This window comes from Palaemon carinicauda, chromosome 13 (genome assembly GCF_036898095.1).
Source record: "Palaemon carinicauda isolate YSFRI2023 chromosome 13, ASM3689809v2, whole genome shotgun sequence".
Taxonomy (NCBI): Eukaryota; Metazoa; Arthropoda; class Malacostraca; order Decapoda; family Palaemonidae; genus Palaemon; species Palaemon carinicauda.
Window position 1 is genome coordinate 147,280,395 of NC_090737.1, and position 16,205 is coordinate 147,296,599.

The window sequence follows — 16,205 nt, forward strand, 5'->3', positions numbered from 1 at the left end:
AATGAGCATAGTGTGCCCACTCTAGAATTAATGGGGGTGATTTTAGCATTAAAATGTCTACCTACACTTATGGAAACTTACAAAAATATTCAGTTCCAATTTGTAAATATTTGTGTGGACGCTCAAGTTGTATTGAACTGGATAATAACTAAGGAGTCTAAAGTAAAATCTAAATTTATAAGAAATAGGATATTAGAAGTATATGAACTTAAGAGTGAAATTGTTAAAGAATTTAAAGTACCTGTAAAGTATAATTATGTGCATACAGAACAAAACCCTTCTGATTTGTTGACGAGAGGGCTGTCTTATAATAAGTTTTTAGAGAATAGGAAATTTTGGTTGGAGGGACCAGAATGGTTAAATAATAATTTTGAAAGATGGCCTAAATATCCTTTAATGAGTTTGTCTCCGCAACATAAAGGTAAAGTAAATGTAAATGATGTGGAAATAGTAAAAGTAAGCACTGGCTTTTTAAATATAAATAAATTTTCTAGTCATGAAAGGCTTGTCAAATTCACTAGTTATTTCTTCAGGCCTTTATGCAAAGTAAAGGGTGGAGATCCAAGGGAAAGGGCCAAAAAGTATTGGATCAAAATAGCTCAAAGTGAATGTTTCTCTAAGGAAATAGAATTCCTGAAAAAAGAGGTAAAATCAGAAGAAAAAAAATTTCCTTTTCTAGTCTCTAATTTAAATCTATTTATAGATGAAGATAACTTATTAAGGTCTAGAGGAAGGATTGCTCTGTGCTTATATTTTGACTATAATGTTTATAATCCTGTGTTGCTTCCATAAGTGCATAAATTGACTTCTTTAATAATTAATTATTGTCATGAAAGGGGTAACATTTGGGTACTGGTACTACCTTAAATTTTCTTAGGGAACAAAGGTTTTGGATCCCCAATGGGTTAGTAGCAGTTAAGACTGAAATAAGGAATTTTAAAGTATCTCAAAAGTATAATGCTCTGGCTTACAAATATCCAAAGGTAGTTGACATGCCTAAGCATCATATGAATTTAGTAAAGCCCTTTGATCAGGAATAGATTATACTGGACATTTCTGGGTTAAGGATGACATAAGTGGAGGAACAGTCAAAATGTTTGTTTTGGTATTCACTTGTTTGAATATAAGAGCAGTGCATTTTGAACTGTTACCTGATATGTCCACAAGAAATTTTATTTTGGCTTTCCAGAGATTTTGTAATATGTACTCCATTCCTCAATATCTTTATAGTGATAATGCTAAAACATTTATTAAAGGAGGTAACATTTTGGAAAATTCTTTAAAATCAAAGGAGTTCCTAAATGAAATGGAGAAGTGTCAAATAAAGCATATCAGAATCCCCTTATATTCGGCTTGGGTGGGAGCTGCTTGGGAAAGGTTAATTATAGTCTTGAAAGGTTGCCTTTATAAGGTCATTGGAAGGGCAAAATTGACTTATTTTGAATTAATGACCACACTATCAAATGTAAAACTAGCTGTAAATTCAAGACCCCTGACTTATAGAGCTAGTACTCCTAACCTTGAATTCATTACTCCAAATTCTTTCTTGAGACTTTATAGTAATTCATCTCTTGTTTTGAGGAAGAATGGGGAGGATGTATGGCGGGGTGAACAGGATTCATCCACATTGGATAAAGCTCTTAACACCCAAGAGGAAATATTGAACAACTTTAAAACCATGTGGTATGAAAATTACTTGTTAAGTCTCCGTGAACAGAGTAGAAACTTGTATCAGAATAAATGGGAGAATAGAATAAAAGTGGGGGATATTGTGCTAATTAAAACAGTTAATAAAACAAGACCTTTTTGGATGATGGGAAGAGTATTGGAACTTGTATTGGGTTTTGATAATAAAGTAAGAACAGTCAAACTTAAGCAAAGAAATGGAGCAATTGAATATCATTCCATATCCAATCTGTATCCAATGGAAATATCTACAAGTAAGGCAGAAACTCCGACCCAGACGAATGTGGATGGAAACTGTAATAATGAGGTAGTGGCTAGACCACAAGAACAAAACGAGGGTAAAAACAGAAGGTCAATTCACCCGAGCCAGTCTAGTAGACCCAAAAGGAAAGCTACAGATAGATTTCTTAAAATGATGAGGGTATTTGATGCCTTATAAGGCACGGTATATATTTGTAAATATTAGTAATAAATAAGCAGTATTAATAAATATTCATAATTAAAAAATGCTACACTGTTGCAGTGAGGATTTAAAAAGTAGTATTATTAAATGATCATAATTAAAATGCTACACTGTTGCAGTGAGGATTTAAAATGCTACTCTTACTTCTTTAAAGAAGTGAGAGAGGATAAGAAAGTTATCCACAATTTGTGATAACCATTAATAAATGTTAATGTATTAGTAAGTAATTATAAGGCAAATACTTTGGGTTCATTGCAATAGTCTATATTGCAATCCTCTAAGGGGAACGTGTTGTAAAATAAAAGAAATTTCAGGGTTGGCATGGAAATGTGTGTCGAACTTGTTTAGTAAATAATAAGAGGCGAAATACTAATCAAATTAATCAAGTATTGTAAAGTATATTTCGTTCTTTTTTAATGAAATAAATGATTCATAAACAAATAATAGATTGAATATTATGAATAATAGTATAAATATTTGAGATGCTGCGAATTAAATTACTAGTAGAGTTGTACGGTCGTAAATAATTGATGGTTACCGTTTAGCTCTTTCGAAAAACTAGTTCAGTAGTATGCGGTGCAGCGGTAGGACGGAAAAAATAAAATGGGGAGAGTATTTTTCCCTCAGAGTCAGTAGTACTAAAACCTCCGCCAGACAAGCAGTGCTCTCTCTAAATTTCAAGTGATTTAAAAGTACAAGAAGGAACCAACTTCTATTATTCCAAGAAGCCACCAATTTGGAAAGTCAAAGTCGTCAAGTATATTTTCTGTTTTTGTTAACATGTAATAGAGAATAGAAACTATGCGTCTTTGAAACTTTAGCTCAAACAGGTTGGTTTCTGAAATTTGGTTCTGAAATAGGTTCCTTTTGTTAATTACGTAATATATTTTCTTTTATAACACTCAAGTACTCCAGTTGGGAGCATTAGCCATTGTTAACTAGACTTAATAGAGAAAAAGTGTCTTGTTCTCTCAGCAATTATATCTAATTTACTTTGTCTTAATTCTAATATTCCCCGTATAAGGTTTGACCTATTTTCAAGTGTTCTATTAAGAAAAAAAAAACCTGGAAACTGAACCCAAGAGCTCACCACCTTGCCAAATGACACCATTTTCTAGAATATGGGTAACTATGGTGATTCCACAGCAAAGACTTTCAGCAAAGTCTTGGAATCAAGTTCATAATAGGAATATGTCTCGTTCTTAACTTTTAGGCTCTCGCAGATATTACACAGATTAGCATGGATATGAATCTGAAGTGTTGAGAAGTTTTTCACTATATCATGGTTTTTTCAATTGTCAATTTTTGTGGTGCCCATCTTAAAGACTGCCTAGCATTTCCTGTTTTAAAAATGGATATATTGACGTAAAGGGGTGATATTACGTTCACCATGTACCTTTAATAGATATTGACAAAGTAGTGTAAAAATTACGGTCGCCTATATTTTACTGAATTACGGTTAAAACCGTATATTTTTACCGAGAATTTCCTATTGAAATTACAGGGTGTTTTTTAACAGTAACACTGATCTCACTAAACTGATATATAGCCTGATTTTTTTATAGGTAATTTCAGGCGATTTTATTTCTAAATTTTACTTATTCGAGCCATTGTCTGATTTGCTTATGTCAATCTTTCATTAAACTCTAAATCTAAAAATCCTATGTCAAGATCATAATGCCTAAATATTAAAATTATTCCACCTCATTAATCCTTTCTTCTTCCAATGATATTTCATCTTCCATTGCCTATTCTGTTCTCATCATCTATGTCTTTCTTCTATTTATCTTGAGCATACTTTGCAGGTCCTGTGGTGTTCTGCTAATAAGGACACCGTCATCAGCATATTCTATGTCAGTTAATTTCCGGTTACCAATCCAGTCCAATCCTTCTCTACCATCTCAAAGTGTTCTATGCATTACAAAATCCATGATGAGGATAACCCACATAGTCGTCTCCACATTTCCTGGGAGTAGTCCACTGTTCACTGGAAATTAATTTGATAGGACTCCAATAACATTAACTTTACACTAGTTATGCTCCTAAGCAGACTTTCTCGGTCATTCTAGAGAAGGAAAAACTTGCTAAAACGGTGCCTCAAGTAATCTTGATAAGGTCCTAAAATCAGGGTGCTTACTAATATGGGGAGGGTATTGTTGACTTTATATATGAATCCAAAAATATGCTTACTTATTATATCCCAAAAAATAAAAACTACAGATATATCACATATAAATGCAAAATACCACGGCCTGGATTGTACAAGTTCTCCTGCATTTAAACATTTCCTTCTTACCTTTCTTTAGATGATGGTTATGGAGTAGCACTTCTTTTCGTACAATATATCTTTTCAATCATCTTTCCGCCCAATGTCTTTTCACGTCTTTTCGTCCAGTGTCTTTTTGCTGACATACTTTTCCTCCAGAGATGTCTTACATACTTTACCTCCAATGTCTTTTTGTCCAGTTTTAGAATAATTTCAAAAATAATTTGCGGAGTTGTGGTGTAGAATCTAAGTTGTAGCTCTATCTTATCTTTACTTAACTATCTACTACATTTAGTCACTTATGTTTTTCATTCTTTGGTGCCTCCATTCTTTTTTTACTGCGTATGTTGAACCTATTTTTTTCTTTCCTCAATATCTCACAGTACGGATGATATAATAATAAGAATAAAGGCAAAATCTATGTTTGTTTTTAAAAACAAAACAAGGTAAGGTTGCATACCATAAGTCTTAAAAAATAAATATTCTTAGAGGAATCATATATTTCAGCGAAACATTCCAAGTACTGACATTCTTCTACACATATGCAGTATACAGTATATATAAATTATTACAATGTCTAGATCCCCGTTCCAAGCATCCAAAATATAATATACGATCATGACTCCTGAAGTCTGGGTATTAACAATATACACTACACTATGGCTCGTGACTGGGAACCAAACATATAATATGATATATACCACGATTGGCAAGTTAATTTAACCTCTCAAATTCCAAATTACCTTGTTTGCTTTTACATACATACATACATATACCAAAGGCACTTCCCCCAATTTTGGGGGGTAGCCGACAACAACAAGAAACAAAACAAAAAGGGGACCTCTACTCTCTACGTTCCTCCAGCCTAACCAGGGACTCAGCCGAGTTCAGCTGGTACTGCTAGGGTGCCACAGCCCAACCTCCCACATTTCCACCACAGATGAAGCTTCATACTGCTGAGTCCCCTACTGCTGCTACCTCCGCTGTCATCTAAGGCACCGGAGGAAGCAGCAGGGCCTACCGGAACTGCGTCACAATCGCTCGCCATTCATTCCTATTTCTAGCACGCTCTCTTGCCTCTCTCACATCTATCCTCCTATCACCCAGAGCTTTCTTCACACCATCCATCCACCCAAACCTTGGCCTTCCTCTTGTACTTCTCCCATCAACTCTTGCATTCATCACCTTCTTTAGCAGACAGCCATTTTCCATTCTCTCAACATGGCCAAACCACCTCAACACATTCATATCCACTCTAGCCGCTAACTCATTTCTTACACCCGTTCTCACCCTCACCACTTCGTTCCTAACCCTATCTACTCGAGATACACCAGCCATACTCCTCAGACACTTCATCTCAAACACATTCAATTTCTGTCTCTCCATCACTTTCATTCCCCACAACTCCGATCCATACATCACAGTTGGTACAATCACTTTCTCATATAGAACTCTCTTTACATTCATGCCCAATCCTCTATTTTTTACTACTCCCTTAACTGCCCCCAACACTTTGCAACCTTCATTCACTCTCTGACGTACATCTGCTTCCACTCCACCATTTGCTGCAACAACAGACCCCAAGTACTTAAACTGATCCACCTCCTCAAGTAACTCTCCATTCAACATGACATTTAACCTTGCACCACCTTCCCTTCTCGTACATCTCATAACCTTACTCTTACCCACATTAACTCTCAACTTCCTTCTCTCACACACCCTTCCAAATTCTGTCACTAGTCGGTCAAGCTTCTCTTCTGTGTCTGCTACCAGTACAGTATCATCCGCAAACAACAACTGATTTACCTCCCATTCATGATCATTCTCGCCTACCAGTTTTAATCCTCGTCCAAGCACTCGAGCATTCACCTCTCTCACCACTCCATCAACATACAAGTTAAACAACCACGGCGACATCACACATCCCTGTCTCAGCCCCACTCTCACCGGAAACCAATCGCTCACCTCATTTCCTATTCTAACACATGCTTTACTACCTTTGTAGAAACTTTTCACTGCTTGCAACAACCTTCCACCAACTCCATATAACCTCATCACATTCCACAATGCTTCCCTATCAACTCTATCATATGCTTTCTCCAGATCCATAAACGCAACATACACCTCCTTACCTTTTGCTAAATATTTCTCGCATATCTGCCTAACTGTAAAAATCTGATTCATACAACCCCTACCTCTTCTAAAACCACCCTGTACTTCCAAGATTGCATTCTCTGTTTTATCCTTAATCCTATTAATCAGTATTCTACCATACACTTTTCCAACTACACTCAACAGACTAATACCTCTTGAATTACAACACTCATGCACATCTCCCTTACCCTTATATAGTGGTACAATACATGCACAGACCCAATCTACTGGTACCATTGACAACACAAAACACACATTAAACAATCTCACCAACCATTCAAGTACAGTCACACCCCCTTCCTTCAACATCTCAGCTTTCACACCATCCATACCCGATGCTTTTCCTACTCTCGTTTCATCTAGTGCTCTCCTCACTTCCTCTATTGTAATCTCTCTCTCATTCTCATCTCCCATCACTGGCACCTCAACACCTGGAACCGCAATTATATCTGCCTCCCTATCATCCTCAACATTCAGCAAACTTTCAAAATATTCCGCCCACCTTTGCTTTTACATTAAAACTATTACACTTCAAAACGTTAATACACGAATTCCGAGACAGTTAAATAACTTCCAGACAGCAATGTATAAAACACTGAATATCCAAAGGTCTCTCAAGCACACTCAGAAGTAAATTGGGTAATTATCTTTAACTATTAATAACACTTATTTAACTCTCACTGAGGTTCATAACAGGAATCGAGCGGAACCTGGCCTTAAATAGTGGTGATTGGAATAATACAGTCGTTACAAATATGAATATATTCTATGCGAATTACAACAATTTGAAAAGAATTTACACAATAATAAAATAATTCACTAAAAAACATTAAATCTGAAGAAAACTTAAAATGAGACAAAAATGTTACGATCTGAAATTATATAACTTGACTTGAAGTATTATATTTGAATCAACCTTAAACTTTAGAAAAGAAACAATGAAATGAGAATAATACAAATGCTTGAAATAATTCTTAAATAATACAATGTTCAAGTTTGACTCTTAATGAATAATAGCTAACCGGGCACTTCAAACCTATTCTGCCTGCAGGGCCGTTTACTAAAAACCTTATACGTCAACACTCGCCCTAATACAATGAATACAATAATCACCTTTTAGTCTTGTGTGACACACAATTGCTTTGGGGCACAGAGTCACTTAGGAGAGGACGCACTAACGTAATGTACACATCCAATAATGCACTGGGTTTCGAGAGAGAGAGAGAGAGAGAGAGAGAGAGAGAGAGAGAGAGAGAGAGAGAGAGAGAGAGAGAGAGAGAGAGAGAGAGAGAGAGAGGGGGGGGGTTGCTATCTTCTGGCTGCAGTTCTAACTCGATCTCTATGTCAGTCTGTCTCTGTCTGTGGCCCAACCGTAGGTCCTTATATAACAAATTTTGCGAATTCCAGAATTTTCGAACTTGTTTGCGAAGCGTGGGGGGTGGGGAGGGTGAGCTTTGCGTCAAAGTTTCCAACTAAATGAAAATATCAAGAGGCGAAATCAAGGGTCTTAGGCAACTTTCAGACACACGTCAACACACCCGCCAAGCAACCTCCCAGCCAGGGTTAAAAGAATACCTTTTAACCCTGTTCCCAGCTAGTTCCGCCTTACTATTGTTCCCGAAAAAAAAGAAAAAAAAAAGAAAGATAACATCCTCTCACCGGGAATTCTGGAATCTTCGAAATATGTGGTAAAAGAACACTACAAAGCACATGTTCTGAAATTCTCTCTCTAACATGATGCAATACATCATAAAATATAAAAGAACATTACCTAAGCCCTTATGCCTATCTCGCATGAATCCTACAAAACTTTCAAATAGACTACGTAAGACTTCTTAGCAAACATACGTGAAATAAAAAGTAAATTTTAAAAAAATAATACCTTAATTACATATTTTAACTTGAATAAAGAATATAATGAAATTCACGACGAAAGTCTTACGTAATTCACATAAAATACTTATATCTACATGAGAGGGGCTCATTTTACAGTTTGGGTATCAACCCTTCATTGCACAAATGAAAACGATATAAGTAATTATAGATATATTTATCAATATTCTACGATATTTACTCTACAATTATAGACAAGGTTCGTAAGAAATATATATATATATATATATATATATATATATATATATATATATATATATATATATATATATATATATATATATATATATATATATATATATCCCCCCTTTGAAATTCCTCTTTATTTGTGAGTTGTTCATACTTCTTATCCACACAATTTACAGGAAGGAAAGCCAGTGCTGAAATCATCTTACATTAAAGAAAAAATCAGCCATTGTTGTATTTTTCCAGCAAAGTTATATAACTAATTTTACAATATATCGATTGGCCTTTATAAAACAAGCAACCTACACTTCAGAAAGCTAGAAAAGACAGAAATAAATGTTCTATGTATGGTAATTTCGAAGTCTACCATCAGTTCACATGTGTTTACAAATGATTGAATAATATTCACTTGATATGTCATCATTCTTTCATCTGGTAATAGTTGCGGAAAACTGCATTCTCAAATTTCAATATGGATGTAGAATAGCTGAACCCAATGATCAAGTGTATTCTCAAATGTTCCATTACTTAGTCCAATGTCAGTTGCAAATATTAAAATCCATCTGTTATCTTGTTAACCAGAGTTAAATCTTGAAAATGCTCCCTGCAAGTAGGTTTTCCAAAGTCATCTGGAATTACAAGTCCATGTCTGCTACTTGGAAGAGTAGCAATTCCATGGGTAATTTTCCTGCCCTTATATATTGGTCCATGAAAACATTGGGATACGGTTTGCCATGCTCTGAACTGCTTCATCCATCATTTCAGCAAAAGTGATGTTGGCAGATAAAGCAGCAGCTTCTGAAGGATGTTGGTTATCGTCTGATACATAGTAATTCTATGAATATCTGTATCCATCAATGTGTGATTACACACATTATGATTTCATGTTTTTAAACAGCCAATAATTTTTCTCTAATACAAAATTGAGGCGGTGAAAATAATGTACATAATTGTTTTCATCGGCTATCTTGTTATCTTGTGAAAATTTCGGGAACCTTGCCATTTTCCTCTCAAAGGGATACAGTATTACAGAATAGAAATATCTAATGTTGCTACATGTAGACTTAGTTATACTTTTGACAAAGAATTGAACAACCAATGGTTGGACAATAGTAAACTAACCCATTTCTATCTTTGGACTAAACGACGTTGGAATAGAAATCTTTGATCAATTGTTCATGAGTAAATAGACATTGGACAAAACGACGTTAGACTAAAAGGAGGTGCAAGGCATTAGTGTATCTTATCACTGGTATGAGATGATCACATCTACTCCTAACATAAAAGAAAAAGTAGATTCCCTTAGTTTGTCCTTGTGACCTCGCTGAACTACGAGATTTTGTTACCAGATAACTTTCGTCGAGAACCCATGCTAAACTGTATTAAAAGCAGAGAATTATCTTTCAGGCTACAGTGTAGAAATAGTTGATTGGAGAACGGTAATTGCATTCGTGGGAAAATAGTCGATTTGACTAGTTAGTTCGTTCTTACTTTTTGTTCTTATTTTTGATGTTTGTTTATGGACGGAAAGTAAAGTGAATGATTGCCATTTGTTAATATTAAATGTAAATTTTTAACTTTCCCCTTTTTGTATTCTAATTGAATTAATTAATTTAATGTTAAATGTATTCCTTATAAGGAAACAGTTTTGTTTTCCTGTCTTTGTTTTTCAACGGTTGTTCGAGATTTTCGGACAAGGGAAAAGAAAACGGAGTTGATGATATGTTTGAGTCCGACTTGGAATCACTCTCTACAGAATTACAGTGCCGGTGGTCTTTAGAACGAGTGTTCTTTCTGCCTTTAAAAGTGAACTCATAAGTTCGAAAAAACCAAGACGTCCGTTCCTGGAATTTAGTGCAGGTAAGTTGAAAAAATAAAGACTTGCCTAATTATTGATTTGAGTTAGATAGTTCTAACAACAGCACTAAACAAAGCCCAGTACTTTCAGTGACTTGATCTTACTATAGTTGGAACATAAACTGGCTATCTCATTTAAGTAGCTATTAAGAACTATTAAATGTAAGTATTATTGGTCTTTTATATCATTTAATTTACTTTTCTGTCCCCCAGCTTCATACATCACGACAGGCAAAGGAAAAAAATACGTCAACTTTTAACATTTATCTTCATAAATTTAATCCATCTTTATCCTTAAAAGTCTTAAGAGATCTCCTAACAACCTCTTAAATAATTTTTTCCTGGTCTGTTCTTGGTCTCAGGCTTTTTGGTAAAGATAAAGACTTCTTTTAAATAAGATATCATAATGACATCCAATTCAATGCATGTAATGACTGCCTTTATGGTTAAGCTCTAGAGAAATGCATTTAAAGCTCATGGACTATATGCGATGAGGTGAAGTTTAGTTTTTATTATTTGGGTATGGATCTAGGGTTAAAATGGCTGAAGATTTGTTTTTAAGAGTTCAAGCCAGCACATCTGTAAAGAAAAAAAATCATCTTTAAAAGTATCTGTGTATATTTGTCTTTTTTTTAATCACCTAAATGATGTTAAGTCCTGTGTTGATTGAGAGAAACGGAAGTGATGTGGCATGTGAGACTGTAATTCATCATTTTCTCTTTTGTGCCTTGCATTTTAAGAGAAGTAAACCAGTAAAACCAAGTCGTATTCATACATTGGTCTTTTCCTTTTGTGTGTAGTTTTGAGTTCTGCCTAACCCCTTTAGAGGCAAAGCTTGTGCTCCTGGTCTGCAAAATACTTGGACTTCTTAGTTGTGTAATGCTCTAAGCGCTGTTTATAGAAATGATCATCTATCATATAACCTATCATATTCTTGGACTTCTTAAATGCTGATACCTACTAGTAATTAACATAACGGCAGACCTAAGAATTTTATTCATCATTTGTAAAGCTCTGATATTTGCGTACATATAAGAGTGTCTGCCTTCTAACTTCACACATATTGAAGCAAAATCTTCATAGCTAAATATGAATAAACTATTCACTCCTTGAATGTATACTTCTCCTTGGGTAGACACATCTACCATGGTGAAATCTAAATTATAATACACCTAGGAACCAATAAAATTTTTATATGCAACGCTTCAAAGTATGTATGAGCATCTTGTATCAAATGTTTCTTGCATGATAACTCGAAATGATCGTACTCAAGGAATGATACTGAATTAAGTAGTTCATAAACATGGAATTATGCTGTATATATCAACTCCGTTTAGCTAAAATGTTACTCAACTTATTTTAAATCTACATGCATATAGAATGCCTCCATGCTTTTTGTAATTCCTAGATTTTAAGTGGTTCTACACAAAAATCACAAACTTGTATGAAAAGAGTGAAGATTATCACCATTGCTCTTGTGGATTCCTTAAGGAAACTTCTTGAGGAAATCCGAAGCGAGTATATTTATTAGTGAAGCTACGCTCTCACATATGTCTCCTCTCATATGAGGGGTATTTTAACATAACAATTCACCGAGCGGGGATATTCATCACTAGAGTTGTCCAATATAGAAAAGAATGGTTGCAGCAACATGGAAGTTATTACGATAACTCAAAAAAAGTGAAGCAGATCAGCACTGCTCTTGTAGTTCCCTGGTCCATAGCCTCTAGTGGTAATCTAGAGTAAATTTGATTATTAGGTAAGCCATACTGTCAGTTTAGGCCCTGTCAAATGACTGACTTTTTGACAAACAACTAAAACTTTCAATCCACAGAGTCTTGCAACGCCTCACAGAAGCTTTCTGGTGAATACACCACGTGTTTCCGTGCTTCTTATGTGGGGAAGGGGAAAAAACAGAATTGGAAACTAAGTGTTAGGACAATGCTTGATAAAAATGCTATTTCATATGAATTCCCCCTTGCAATCCTTTTATATAGAGCGTTTGATAAATGCTTTCTGTAGTAAGTCTTACCCCAATTTTAATTTTACATTCATATCCCTATACGCAAGATGCCAAATAAGTTAGACAAGGTCTTTTCTGGGCTTCTAAAATAAAAACCAACCCAACAATGCTCATAATTGACATTACATCCACCACCCACAGCTTCTCTAAGAAAACTTTCTCATCTATTTTCATAGGTTAAATGAACCATGAATGTTTAATTTCCGTGACTATACCATGTCGGAAATAAAAACGCCGACAACAGAGTCTGAAATGGAAGTTGCATCCTTTTGTCTCATGTAAACCCAAAATTCGTTAGTTTTGATAGGTCTCATTTGAATAAACTTGATTATTTTTTGCAAAATACTACAAAATGTTGCTCGTCTGAAAGGGGCTAATACTGTCAATGTAGAGTTACGGGGTCGTGGGTGCGTTTTTCGCGTAGGTTGGGGCTAAAGTTTGAAAAGGCTCTGACGCTGGGGCTTCTGATGAGTTGATTTCAAGTCAAAGAACAGATTCTTGAATTCGTCAGGTATATGTACAGTAGACTTGAAATGAACTTATATCTCTCTTAATAGCTCTATTGGTAGAATCATCCATGCAGACATTGTTTCCACTCAGGGCAGAAGATCAAATTCTTGCACAGCTAGAAGCACCTGTCATGAATGAATATCCAATGCATATACATTACCAAGGGTAGAATTTGATAATGCATGCCATTACGATTGATATTTACATTGATACATATTCAATATATATATATATATATATATATATATATATATATATAATTATGTATATATTTATATGTGTATATATATACATATATACACACACATGCATACATACATATATATATATATATATATATATATATATATATATATATATATATATGCAGTGGTACCTCTACATACGATCTTAATTCGTTCCAGAAACTGCTTCGTATGTTAAAACAATCGTATGTTGGAGCAAATATTCTCATAAGAATAGACTGTAATTTGTATAATTCGTTCCACACCCCAAAAACCTATATTAACTCCTTAACCCTGGATAGGTACGGTGGGTCGTTTGCGACCCCGAGCGTCAAAAAAAAACAGGTTTTTCTCACGTGACTCACCCCTGTGACTGAATTTGTGGGTGATCGACCTGCAGGAGGTGTCTCCCCTACACGCTCTAGTAGTGTCCAGATGTGCATTGCTGTAGCTGTACTCCTTCCCCGATTTCTGAGACGCGTCGGGGTCGTTCGCGTCCGAGTTTACCCTTCTGAGGTAGTTTGCATAATTATCAAAGTTATTACGTATTATGAAATTGTCGTAGAATGGTGCAACTTGTATAGGTTATCAGTTGTGGAAAGTCTTGGTGGATTGTTTGGCTACCATGTGCATGTTTTTTTTTTTAGTTAAAATGTCGTTCATCACCACGAGGACCATTTTACCGCGAGTGCCCCTTTTTCATTTTTTTTCATTTTTTTGCCAAGTCATTTTTCCGTAAGATATTGCCAAATAGTGTCGTAAAACTTTTGCTTGTTTAGTGTTGGAAAGTGTGTCTAGATGATCTGGCTACCCATGCATGACTTTGCTTTTGTCAGATACGACGTAGTTATTGGTATATTGGGTATTTAAATGCGGTTACCAATTTCTGTTTTTTTTTCAATATTTGTAAAAATTACTACGTAGTAAGGAATTGCCGTATATTATTCATTTTTTTTTCATGTTTATGTGTTAGAAAGTGTGCCTTGATGGTTGGGCTAACACGTGCATGTCTTTTTTTTTATCTGAGATGTCGTATATTAGAATGTCGGGCATTTTACCGCGAGTGTCCCTTTTTAATTTTTTTCAATTTTTTTGCCAAGTCATTTTTCCGTAAGATATTGCGAAATAGTGTCGTAAAACTTTTGCTTTTTTAATGTTGGAAAGTGTGTCTAGATGATCTGGCTACCCATGCGGGATTTTGTTTTTGTCAGATACGACGTAGTTATTGGTATATTGGTTATTTAACTGCGGTTGCCAATTTCTGTTTTTTTTCAATATTTGTAAAAATTTACTACGTAGTAAGGAATTGCCGTATATTATTGATTTTTTTTTCATGTTTATGTGTTAGAAAGTGTGCCTTGATGGTTGGGCTAACACGTGCATGTCTTTTTTTTTTATCTGAGATGCCGTATATTAGAATGTTGGGCATTTTTCCGCGAGTGCCCCTTTTTATTTGTTTTGCATTTTTTTGCTTAGTCATGTTACCGTAAGGAATTGGCAAGTAGTATCGCAAAACTTATATTTTTATAGTGTTGGAAAGTGTTTCTAGATGATCTGGCTACCCATGCCTATTTTTTTTTTAGCTAGATATGGCGTATATATAAGTATGTGTTCGATTTTCCTGTGATTGCCATTTTTTCGTTTTTTCCCATTTCTTTCAAAATTACTACGTACTAAGGAACTATCACAGAGTAATATTTCATTTATATGTTTATTTGTCGGAAAATATGCCTTGATGGTTTGCCTAGCACGTGGCTGAAATTTTTTTTTTCTGAAATGCCGTATATTAGAATGGCCATTTTTCCACGAGTGCCCCTTTTTATTTGTTTTGCCTTTTTTTGCTTAGTCATGTTACCGTAAGGAATTGGCAAGTAGTGTCGCAAAACTTATATTTTTATAGTGTTGGAAAGTGTTTCTAGATGATCTGGCTACCCATGCCTATCTTTTTTTTAGCCAGATATGGCGTATATATAGGTATGTGTTCGATTTTCCGGTGATTGCCATTTTTTCGTTTTTTCCCAATTCTTTCAAAATTACTACGTACTAAGGAACTATCACAGAGTAATGATTCCTCTAGATGTTTATTTGTCGGAAAATTTTGTTTACTTTTTTTTTTGATTGAATATCATCAAATTTTTTTAGCTAAAATATTGTTTTACATTTTTTTTTTTCGATTTTATTTCCCTTCAAAAAAATTTTTTTGGGTCAGAATTTTAATTTTATAGTCGTAAAAAAATCGACAATTATCCAGCAACCCACCATACAATTTTTATGCATATCCAATAATAATTAGATTAGTAAATAACACCTTGAAATTGACATACCCTTCCTACATTTCAAGTGGCAGATTAGGGAGTCTGAGTCAGTGTGGTTGGCGGCCATTTTGTGGACATATCCGAAGCGTAAGCTGCCCTATCTATATATATTCTTGTTCCCTATAGAATTTGTGATATTTTGGTATATTTTTACCTGCATAAATATCATATTATATATTAAATATATGTATTTTTTTACGAAATTTCCAAGTACTCAAAAAATTACCTTTAGATATGGCCCCTGATATAAATGTAATTTACAAAATAATGAAGATTTTTTTACATATTTCTATTTTAGGATAACATATGTTTATTCCCTAAAAAAATTAGCCACTTCCTATTTCATTTGGGTACCCAAAAAAATTCATGAAATTTGGACAATTTTTTTTGGCCAAAAAAAGTTACCCTTTTTTTCTCATTTCAGATCTTCACCTCCATGGGTCTGACTTCATCCAAAATACATCAAGATGTGTCCTAAACATTCAAGAATCAATTCCTAAAAGGATTTGTGTATATATGTATAAACTTTTTTTTTATGAATTTTTATGTCAGGTCTTTTTTTTTCTACTTAATTTTTTAAAATATTTATAATAAATAGTTTTTCTGCAGATGAGTAGTATTTATCTTT